The sequence below is a fragment of the Dasypus novemcinctus genome, chromosome 20 (genome assembly GCF_030445035.2).
Source record: "Dasypus novemcinctus isolate mDasNov1 chromosome 20, mDasNov1.1.hap2, whole genome shotgun sequence".
Classification (NCBI taxonomy): Eukaryota; Metazoa; Chordata; class Mammalia; order Cingulata; family Dasypodidae; genus Dasypus; species Dasypus novemcinctus.
Window position 1 is genome coordinate 52,483,687 of NC_080692.1, and position 12,035 is coordinate 52,495,721.

At 42.7% G+C, this 12,035-nt stretch overlaps 1 long non-coding RNA gene across 1 annotated transcript in view; it reads left to right on the forward strand.

Annotated features, from left to right (window-relative positions):
- Positions 1 to 702: 702 nt before the first annotated feature.
- Positions 703 to 12,035, forward strand: part of LOC111760403 (uncharacterized) — a 41,750-nt gene continuing 30,417 nt past the window's right edge. The window contains exon 1 of the long non-coding RNA XR_002794100.1: positions 703 to 785. This is a non-coding gene — a long non-coding RNA (uncharacterized lncRNA). The remainder of the gene's footprint in view (positions 786 to 12,035) is intronic.

Here is a 12,035-nt window from a genome sequence, read left to right on the forward strand (position 1 = left end):
TATATATGCTAATTCAGGTCTATTGAGAAATGAAACAAAGGGACCATTTGGCCTTTCCTCTCTGTATAAAAGACATTTGAAAATCTTGTTCGGGGCTCAGGATTAAAACAGAAAGCTCCCGAGTCCGGCCGGCCGTCAATAAACCATTTTTCCTTCTCAAAATCATTCCTGAGTCCTGGCCTCTCTATACGCAAATAATTGAACCTCTCTCTCAAATTCTGCAACAATAGATAGATGGTAGATGCATAGATCCACAGGTAGATACCAGCAGAATCCCCAGGTCCCTGGATCCAGAGCAGAATTTTCTTACGTCCAGCAGTAACAGCGACCAGAGGAAGGGGGCAGCCCTGTTCCCTGAGCCTCGCAGCCCCACAAAGAGAGCTGGATGGACAAGCCTTCACGCTGTGGGAGAGGGATCCAGAAAGGTGGATCGGAGAGTTTATCACAGGAGAAGGACAACCATCCCCTCTCTCCTCCAGAAAGGAAGGAGAAAATCCCCAGCTCCCTGGGGAGCCGGTGGGGCGCAGCCTTTGAGTGCCGGTTTCCCATGTACCAGGGGGGATCTTTGCCCCTAATGTAAACAAGTTCTCCTTGGGAACTGAAGGGGAAGTATCTTGGATTCTTACTCTTCGGAATCTAAATAAATGTTAGTCTCTAGGGGGAGATAAGACCAGCTCCCAGAGTTCTCAGAGTAGGGTTTCCCTCCTTTCTGAAATGTAAACACCAGGGAATGATTCTCTCCCAAGGTCTCCCCAGCGACCTGGAATTTAAAGCTTTCACTCCAGGTAAGATAAGAGAAGTTTTATTATCCTCTAAATGAAAGTGAATGGCCCTACAATGAAGGCTGTGAAGATCAAATATTTCTAGGGGAAGTGAAAACAAAGACGCTCTCTTCGAGGAGCAGTTGTTCACCCTAGAATACGAGGGAACTGCACAGGCAGCCCTTCTGCCCTCCCTCCCTCCCCGGTGGCAGCCCTTCTGCCCTCCTTCCCTCCCTCCCGGGTGGCAGCCCTTCTGCCTCCTTCCCTCCGTCCCCGGTGGCAGCCCTTCTGCCTCCTTCCCTCCGTCCCCGGTGGCAGCCCTTCTGCCCTCCTTCCCTCCCGGTGGCAGCCCTTCTGCCCTCCTTCCCTCCCGGTGGCAGCCCTTCTGCCTCCTTCCCTCCCTCCCGGGTGGCAGCCCTTCTGCCCTCCTTCCCTCCCTCCCGGGTGGCAGCCCTTCTGCCCTCCTTCCCTCCCCGGTGGCAGCCCTTCTGCCCTCCTTCCCTCCAGGTGGCAGCTTGTCTTTGACCTCCGGTTTCTGGTGAGACCCTGCCCTAGCACTTCTATTTCAGGATGTTAGAAACAAAACAAAATAGAGTTTCTGTGGATAAGAGATTTCAAAAGGAGGTGATTACTCTTATGCAAATTTCTGCAGATAACACAAACTGCTACTGGGAGCAAAACCTCAAGACCCCCTGAAAACCCCAAGGGCATCCCGACACCAAAAACAAACCAGGAGATTCCTGAGAGACAAATATCCACCCACCAACAGCCTGTGTAATCTTCTCCTTTAAAAACCCTCAACTGGAAATGCCAAGGCCGGATTTGTGCTGCTACCTGAATCTGTGCTCTGGGAATTGCAATTCTAAGACCCCAAATAAATGCATTCATGGCCTTGAAGTTTGTTATTTCTTGGCTGACACCTGCTGTGAAGTTGGGGAGATAGTAACTGGTGGTAAAGGGACAGGTTTGTCCTTAGGTGGGCACCCAGTATCTCCTGTTTTAGGTAAAATTAATATTTAGATTTTATTATTATTCAATAGATAATTTGGATATTTTTCAGGTAAATGCTCTTTTATTATAATCATTGACTGATTTTTGTTCCTTGAAAATAGTCCAGAATTATTTAATGCTGAGGGTTTAATTTTACTGTTGACTCTTCCGTTAAGAGACTGATTATAATTTTTTCTTGTCATTACCACTGTTAGGTTAGATCCTCTCTACAAATAACAGATGTTAGCACTATGGAAGTTAAAATTCTCCAAAATGTTCTAATTATTTTAAATGGAGAAAAGAACCAGCTATGACTGCTGGATTCATCTCCTAAGGTAACTATATAACATAACGTTATATTTAATGAAACTTTGAACAATGCAGGTCCTAAAAGGTCATTTCTCATATTGTTAAATGTTAAGCTGCAAAACAAAAACAAAAAGAATACAGCTTTTTAAGCTTTTTTGCTTTAGGAAGATTAAGACTCAGCATTTTAGCTGTGCTGACAGTGGTCTTTATTTATTTATTTATTTATTTCCCCTCCCCCGGTTGTCTGTTTTCTGTGTCTTTTTGCTGCGTCTTGTTTCTCTGTCCGCTTCTGTTGTCGTCAGCGGCAGGGGAAGTGTGGGCGGCGCCATTCCTCAGCAGGCTGCTGCCTCCTTCGCAGCAGGCTGCTGCCTCCTTCGCGCTGGGCGGCTCTCCTTATGGGTGCACTCCTTGCACGTGGAGCTCCCCTACGCGGGGGACACCCCTGCGTGGCAGGGCACTCCTTGCGCACATCAGCACTGCGCATGGCCAGCTCCACACGGGTCAAGGAGGCCCGGGGCTTGAACCGCGGACCTTCCATGTGGTAGACAGACGCCCTAACCACTGGGCCAAAGTCCGTTTCCCGGCAGTGGTCTCTTGATGATGACTTACCAAGTTGTCGCAATCTCCCAAGTCGCCATCTCACGCTGAAGACAATGGGAGACTTTAACTTGCAGCTATTTAGTAGAATATTTCACTAAGTCCCGTGTGCTACTGTGGAAATGTAGCCGTGTAACTGCTGCTATTACCATTTGGCCCATTTCGCTTAAAAACCCTGATGCAGAGGAAAATAGCTGATGCGCTCATTAACCAATTCCTGACATACCGAGATTTCAAAAAATGTAGTTTATTTGCTAGTGCATATCAAAGGTCAGTGGCCCAAGGGCCCAAAAATCTGCCTCTCCAAACTTCAGTAATTTTGATGGTTTTAAAGCAGCAAAGACAGGCTTAGGCTGACGAGTAACTGGGGTGGGGCAGGCTCAGGTTCCTGCACTAAGATACGCTATGGGGCTGAGCAGGAGGGGGTGGGCACAAGAGGGGGTTATCACAACTGTCGTAGAGAAGTCGGGTATACGCAGTATCAAAGGCCAGGACACGGGAGCTCCGAGAAGGAAGTTGGTTTATTTCCACTTCCACCGGCCAGACTCCATGGACTCCTGTCCTAATAAAAACCGAGCCCTAATAGCCCTTTTTGGTCCCTTTTATACAGAGGAAATAGGATTAGGGAGACAAGGGTGATGGCATGCAAACAGACCTTGGGTTAGGTTCTTCAGTGTTTGAGCTGAGTATCAGATGGGTTATCTCCTCCAGGTGAGCTGCACATTCCCCCATTCCAAGCCCGCTTGGGTTAGCATATCCTCCACCTTCTGTCTGGAGGCAACCTTGAACACACCTTCAGTCTTACATCTTTCCTAAACGTCCAAAGACTGTAGGGCCTCTTACTTACTTGGACTTTTAGGGACTAGGTACACTTGGAAACAATTTTGAATTTATTCACAGGCTATATCACAACCACAAGACAGTCATTTCCGTGTTCAAGGCATCTGGGGTGGGGCACAGTGTTGGAGGGTTCAGGGACAAGGGTTTTTTAATGGATTTCACACGGGAAGGTGGAATGCTTACCATTTCAATAGAAACGCAAGGGTAAGATCTATCTGGAGTATTCATCATAGTAGCAGGTCTTTCTAAGCTAGAAATGACCATATGTAAAGGATGAGGTCGGTCTAGCCAGTTTCAGTAATTTCACATATTAAGTTTTGGCTATTTTATAATATTCTGGAAAGTGAAAGGACATCTGTATCATGATTCAGGTAATCATAATTATTTGCTAATTCTTAACCTTAGGTTACAACCCTTCCCTAACGTCCTTGGGAAAAGGCTGTTTCTCTGTAGACCATAACTGCTGACTACAAGGTTTTAATTATAAATGTTATTTTAGGCTTATTTCCATTCCTTTCATTGTTATCTTACCTTTTACAACACTGCTATCACCTGTAACTAGGTTGGCCCCAGCTAGCTTTTGTCACTTTTATAGCCCATTTGTTTAGCTCAGTTCAATTCCTCTACTTATCTTATGTTAATTAAGAAGCCCACTTTGTCCAGCGACAGAAACACATATTCCTGTAGGGAAAAAAAGTTATTTTCCATTTAAACATTAAACTTAGCTCAATCTGCCTGTCTTTTTGAATTCTCATTGAATCAAGAGCATGGCATCCTCAGGTTCTGTGGCATGTCATGGAATGTAGCATTAGACGGGTGTGCTGCCAATTCATATTTTCTACTGCAAGCCCTTCCTGGCCAAACTTACATGCTTTTTTCTCTATAAGTCTCCAGTCATTACTGGAGAGCAATTAAATGAGGCACAATGAACAACAGCATCCCGTGTCATCATCTTGTACTAAGGGAAAGTCTTAGAACAATTCACATATTATTTATTATTATAATTATTATTTTTTTACAACTAGTGATACAGTCATAGTGCAGTGTTCCTGCACAGGTCAAGGAACATGGCAAGATTTGGGACTCTTTCTTTTAAGGCAAAATACTGTGTCTGAGAAGTTAAGAATCAACCAATGATTATGATTACTAAATCATTATATAGATGCCTTTTTACTTTCCAGTATATTGTACAATGGCCAAAAGTAAATACATGAAATTACTAAAACTCACTGAATTGTAACCCAGAGGCCCTGATCTTTGATAATGATGGTATAACAATATAACCGTTATCTTGTTTAATTCAGTTTTTTTTTTTTTTTTGGTTTGTTTGTTCTTTAGGAGGTAGTGATGTGGGCTATGGGTGGGAGGCTCTTTGTCTCTTCAGAGATAACCTAAGCTGTCTGTGACTTGTGGGTGTGGGATGGTAAGAGGCTGCAGTCCTGCCCTTGGTGACCGTGGCAACGACTCCAGCCCAGGAACAGTTTATCAATGCAAACTCTATTGACTTTGAATATTCAGGGAAAATGCAAACCAAGATAAGCTAAAAGCTTATCTAGAATGTATGAAGTCCATGCTAAAAGCTTACCTAAGATGTGGAAGATATATGCTAATTCAAGCCCATTGAGACCTGAAACGAAAGGACAATTTAACCTTTCCTCTCTGTATAAAAGAAACTCGAAAATCTTGTTCGGGGCTTGGGTTTGCAACAGGAAGCTCCCGAGTCCGGCCAGCTGTCAATAAACCATTTTTCCTTCTCAAAATCATTCCTGAGTCCTGGCCTTTCTATACGCAAATAATTGAACCATTCTCAAATTCTACAACAGTGCTGGGGATTGAACCGGGGACCTCGTGATTCGGAGGCAGGCACTCAACCACTGGCTCATCCACACCCTATGACCGTTATCCTGTGGTTGTAAAACCTCGTGACTGGCTTTGCTTGTTCCCCCTTACTTGGCTTTACAACTTTGGAGTCTTGTGATTACAAAGACTGTCTCTAATATCTATTAATGAAGGAACTTGAATCAGCCCAGAACTAACCTGCCCCAATTCCTAAGCTATCTTACAAGAGACAAAGCTAGAGGTAACCAGAATTGGCCCACCTGACATGTGCATTCGTTAACCCTTGACCTGTAAGTGACCTATACCTCGTTGTGGCACTGGCGATCACACCTGCCATCATGCTGAGGCCTCCGTTTCCTCACGCATGGCCTGTGACGAGGCGTGTGGTCAGTCGGCACAGGCTTAAATAATTAGATCAGCTCTAACTCTGCCATAGGCCATCTGCTCTCCTTGCATCAAACTTGCAATAAACCTTTTCACCCCTTAGACGCCGGTGTCTCAGGAACTGGTCATTTGTGCGTTTTAGGCAGAGAAGCCCCACTTTGATTGGTATCAATTCTCAAGTTGTTGCAGAATTAGTCCAGGTCCAGCCGCCCCAAGCATGCCCTCGGAGAGATGGAGGAACTCAGGTTTTATTACGCTCGTGGACCCAGAGGAGAGCTCGGTCTCCAAATTCTGGGTCCCGAGCTGCGGTTTTCAGGGCCTTATATAGGGGGCGGAAGCAAGCGGGAGTACAGAAGCAAATTTTGCTGTTAGCTGAGATAAATGGACACAGGCTGAGGCAAGGCTGCTATCTTAGATTAGCCTGCTGACTCGCACAAGCAGGGGCTTACCAGTGCACGCCCTGCAGCCCTCAGCACACACATACCCAAGGGCAAGGGCTGCGTTATCAGGAAGCAGCTCCTTTCAGCATCCCACAACAGGGAAGAAGGAGGGGGAAAGGGGTTCCCTCCAGAAAGGGGAAGGGGAGTCCTTCAACAAAGGGAGTTTTCCCTGGAATTTAAAGCACACTATTTGGAAGAAGTTAGATATTTAGACTTTCACCTTGTAGCTGTTTTGGGACACTGTGGCTCTTTTCCTTCTTGTTCTCTAGTGGCCTGTTAAGTGTTTATTTGATTATCTAAATATCAACCTTTTGAGCTGAAAGTAACTTGGAAACTGGGGAGAAGGAACCTGATTATTTAAAAGTATAGATTTCCCTAATGCTAATCAATATGACTTTTTCTAAGACAAAGGTTTCTGCTAATATGTTAATTCAATGAAAATTTGGGAGCAGGTGTAGCTCAAGTGGTTGGGTGCCTGTTGCCTAGCCCTCGCCCAAGTCTATTGTGATTGATTAACATCAGCACCTGAACATCCTATAGTATCACTCATCCTCGAAAACAAAATCCTCCCTTGGCTCCCACAATAATATTCTTTATGCTCTCTTACATGTCAAGACATTCTGCCCTCCGCTTGCTCAAACTCACCTATCTTAGCTTGGAGTGTTTCCTTAGTTCTTTGCGTGGTTGACCTGTTCTCATCGCTCATGTTTCAGCTCAAGTTGACCAGAAAGCCTTCCCTGACCACCCTCCCTCGTGTGCCGGCCCTCCCCTATTACTCGCTATCACTTAACACTGTTCGTTTTCTTAAGTCTTTCCAATTTTTAAAATGGACTTACGCATGCATTTACTTACTTCCTTTTTATTTATTTGTTTACTCCATTAGAATGTAAGTGTATAGGCAGGTATGTTCAGTCTTGTTCCCTTTTGTATCCACAGAACAGAGCACATTGCTTGGCACAAAGGACAGGTTTAATAAATATACATTCAGGGAAGCGGACTTGGCCCAGTGGATAGGGCGTCCGTCTACCACATGGGAGGTCCGCAGTTCAAACCCTGGGCCTCCTTGACCCGTGTGAAGCTGGCCCATGTGCAGTGCTGATGCATGCAAGGAGTGCCGTGCCATGCAGGGGTGTCCCCCGCATAGGGGAGCCCCATGTGCAAGGAGTGCACCCCATAAGGAGAGCCACCCAGCGCAAAAGAAAGTGCAGCCTACCTAAGAATGGTGCCGCATACACGGAGAGCTGACACAAGATGATGCAACAAAAAGAAACACAGATTCCTGGTGCCGCCGATAAGGATAGCAGCCGTCACAGAAGAACACACAGAGAATGGGCACAGAGTGCAGACAACTGGGGGGAGGGGAGGGGAGAGAAATAAATAAATAAATCTTAATATATATATATATTATCTTAATATATATATATATATATGTTCAATAAAAGATTGAATGTTATGCACCTAACAGAAGAAAATAGTGGGAATGGGGGAAGAGAGGTGAGAGAGAAAATTCTACCCTTCTGCATTTCCTTCTGTGGTCAAGATTTTGAAACCTCACAAAGAGGGGTACGTATGCCCCTTTCGTGTGCTTCTCTTCCCAAGAGTGCCAGATATACCTGTGCCCTGCACCTACCTTTCAGTTCCTGTAGCTTTTCTTTCTCATTTCTACAGAAGCTGTTATTTTTTAAAATAATTTCTTTGATTTATGGAGAAATATTTCTTTATAATTTCACCTGCTTTATGGCATAATTTTTTAAGTGTCTCTTTTTCAGCTGACTTTTAATTTTTAAAACCAAGCTATTTCAGTTTCAAGTCTTTTTAAATATGCTAACTGCTTAATAGCTTTTTAAAAAAACAAATCAATTTTGTTCATACGTATTAATAAAGCATAAATCCATCCAGAGTATACAGTTGGTGGTATTTGATATAATCACATAGCTGTGCATTCATCCCTTTAATCATTATTGGAGCATTTTCCTTATTCCAATAACAATAATAAACAAAAAACAAACAAAAACCTCATCACCTGTGTTAGTTAACCAAAGGGGTGCTGATGCAAGGTACAAGAAATCTGTTGGCTTTTATAAAGGGACTTTATCTAGGGAAAAAAGCTTACAGTTACGGGAAAAAAGCTTACAGTTACAAGTCCCTAAAGAGCCCAACTCAAGGCTGTTTCTTACCAAAGTCAGTTGCCAAGTTGTGTTGCTGCCAGCCCTAAGGGTATTGGGAATGAAGGACAAGAGAGAAGGGATCAGGGGATCTGCAAGTCAATGCCTACAGACAAGTGTATTTCTATTCTGCTACACACTAATAGAGAAAGCTTATATGCTAACAGAGACACACAGATTTATTGTTGTTATCATTAGAAACAGGGAGAGGCTGCGTATCTTTTAATTTTTCAAAGTGACTTTGTTCTTTCTACTAAGCTGGCCTGTTGACCTAGTAAATCTTAACCAGAGACATTCCTGTCCTGTTGACCAAGGGAGCCTCAACAAAGAACATTCTTTTCTTGTTCTGTTTCCTAGGTAACATCAAGTCTTATTTTCTTCAGTCAACAAGCCATTTCTTCCTTCTAAGTTGTGGAAAAAGTTTAGATTGTATTTGAACTTTCTATGACTTGTCCCTTATTGTAAATGTTACATTTGTTCTATTGTAGATGTTGCATTTGTTCCCTATTATTGTAGATGATGTTGCAGTTCAGATAGCAAACAGCTGCTTGGTAGTTTCCAATAAATATGAGGTGGAAACTAGGGTTGAGGCTTTCGGTTCCAGAAGCTGTGAGTCCCCTGGACCCATCTTTATCTCCTCTCTTGTGTGTGTCTCTCTCTGTCCTTTATTTCGTAAAGTTCTGTGTTGCCTTCCCTTCAAGCCAACCTATTGCTGAGCTGATTTCAGCAACTGGTGCCCAATGTGGGGCACGAAGGGAAGAAGGCTCTCAGCACCAAGTGTTGAAGCAAGATGGCAGGTGATCTCTACCTGGTCTCTTCTTTCTCATAACGCTCTGTGGGCCCAGCTGTAGGCTGGCACAGGGCTCATTTCTTTCTAGGCCTTATTCAGCTGCTCAGCTGCCCAGCTGCGAACTGGCAGCCGAATGGTTCATCTCTTCCCAGTGCTCCAGGATTAAGACTAACAAAGTTCTCTCTTCTTCTGTGTCTATGGAGCTCTCTCTCTTCCTGTGGCATCTATGGAGCTCTCTCTCTCTTTCCACATGAATGTCCATTTATATCAGTCCACCAAGGGGACAGGGACTCAACCCTGAGTCATGTCTTACTGACATGGTTGAATCAAAGCCCTCATCTTTTATTAAGTAAACTTAAAACCTTTGAATTTAATAAAACCAAAGGATATCGCTCCTGGAGGAACAGAGGAGTTTACAAGCATTATTCTTCTCTTTTTTGGGGGGATTCATATAGTATCAAACTGCCATATCACCTCTCAATCTCTCTATGCTTCCCATGCCATGCATAGTTCTATTCTGTTTCCATCAGTCTAGTTTGTGTTTATATTTTGTAAGAAGTCATATATGTAATATTGCTATTCCAAGTTAGCAACCCCTGCTGTGGGCTGCTATTCTAAGTTAGCAACCCTTGCTGTGGGCTGCTATTCTAAGTTAGCAACCTACGAGGACCGGGCGGGCTTCCACGGCTCGGCGGTGAGCCCCTAGGCCAACGCGTAGGCCTAGGTTCTCCAGGCGTGGGGGACGCGTGGTAAAAACCACGGAGACAGCCTGTGAGAATGAGCTAGTCCAATTTATTGCGGAAATACACTTATTATATAAGGTCGGGTCAAGGGAGGGGTAGGAATTGGGGCGGGTAAACTACAGGGCGGTAGTGGATAGGCAGAACTGTGCAGGCAGCTATGAAGTAGGCGGTGATTAAGAAAGGGGGCAGATTATGAGTTGGCTAAGTGGACGGGACTGGCGGGAAGGATAGCAACGGCTGGAAAAGGGAGATAACAAAGGCTAGGAGGAGGGGTGAAGGGAGGCAGCAACATAATATTATCCATTTTCGTATTTCACAGGTTTCACTGTTCCATATTAACATTTTTCAGCTTTCCTTCTAGAATTATACTTGATCTTAGACTTGCCCTTTTAACCCATATATTATCCCTGTTATCATACCCATATATTAGCACTGTTAGTTATAAAAACTATGATATGCTTTCACCTTTTCTGTTTATTTTCAAAGAGTAACAAAAAATCTTTTACCAATTCTACACAGATTAATCCTCAGCTTTCCATTCTCTACCCTCATTCTATTTTCTGGGGACCAATATTCTAATTGTTAACACCATAAGTTTCCATTATATATTTAGTTCATAATAGTATAGTCATACAGTGTTTGTCATTATGTGTCTGGCTTGCTTCACTCAACGTAATGTCCTCCAGGTTCATCCATGTTGTCATATGTTTCATGACTTCATTTCTTCTTAGAGCTGCATAATCCATCATGTGTATACATCACAGTTTATCCATTTATTGGTTGATGGACACCTGGATTGTTTCTATCTTTTGACAATTGTGAGTAAACCACTATGAACATCATTGTGAAGATGTCTGTTCATGTCACAGGTCTCAGTTCTTCTGGGTATATAACACCAGTGGTATTGTCAGGTCACATAGCAAGTCTATATTCAACTTCCTTAGGAACAACCAAATTGTCCTCCACAGTGGCTGTACCATTCTACATCCCCACCAACAATGAATAAGTGTTCCTATTTCTCCACATCCTCTCCAACATTTGTAGTTTTCTGGCTTTTTAATAGTTGCCATTTAATAAGTGTGAAATGATATCTCATTGAAGTTTTGATTTGCATTTCCCTAAATGCTAGTAATGTTGAATATTTTTTCATGTTTTTTTTTTTTTTGCCATTTGTAATTCTTCTTTGGACAAATGTCTATTCAAGTCTTTTGCCCATTTTTTAAATTGAGGGCTTGTCTTTTTATTGTTGAATTGTAGTCTTTCTTTCTTTATCAGAGATATTAAGCCCTTGTCAGGGATGTGATCTCCAAATATTTTCCCCCATTGAGTCAGCTGCCTTTTCACCCCTTTGACAAAGTCCTTTGATGTACAAAAGTGTTTAATTTTGAGGAGATCTCATTTATCTATTTTATCTTTTGTTGCTCATGCTTTGGGTGTAAGACTTAAGAAACTATTGTCTACCACAAGATCTTGATGATGTTTTCTTCTAATAGTTTTGTTTGTAGCTTTTATATTTAGGTCCTTGATACATTTTGAGTTAATTTTTGTATAAGATATGAGATAGGGGTCATCACTTTTTTTGGATATGGATATTCAGCACCATTTATTGAATAGACTGTTCTGGTCCAGCAGGGAGGGCTTGACAGCCTTATCAAAGACACTTGACTACAGATCTGAGGGTCTATTTCTGAGTGCTCTATTCAGTTCCATTGGTCAATCTATCTTTGTGCCAGTACCATGTTGTTTTTACCACTGTAGCTAAGTAATATGCTTTAAAGTCAGTAGGTGAGAGTCTTCCAACTTTGTTCTTTTTAAAAACATTATTGGCTATTCAGGGCCCCTTACCCTTCCAAATAAATTTGGTTATTGGCTTTTCCATTTCTGCAAAAAAAAGGCTTTTGTTATTTTTATTAGGATTTCATTGAATCTGTCAGCTTGGGTAGAATTGACATCTTAATGATATTTAGTCTTCCAATCCATGAACACACTATTTTCTTCCATTTACTTAAGTCTTCTTTGGTTTCTTTTAGCAATGTTTTGTAGTTTTCTGAATTCAGGCCCTTTATGTCCTTAGTTAAGTTTACTCTTAAATATGTGATTCTTTTAGTTGCTATTATAAATGGAATTTTTTTTTTCTGGATTTCTTCCTCAGATTGCTCATCAGTAATGTAATGAAA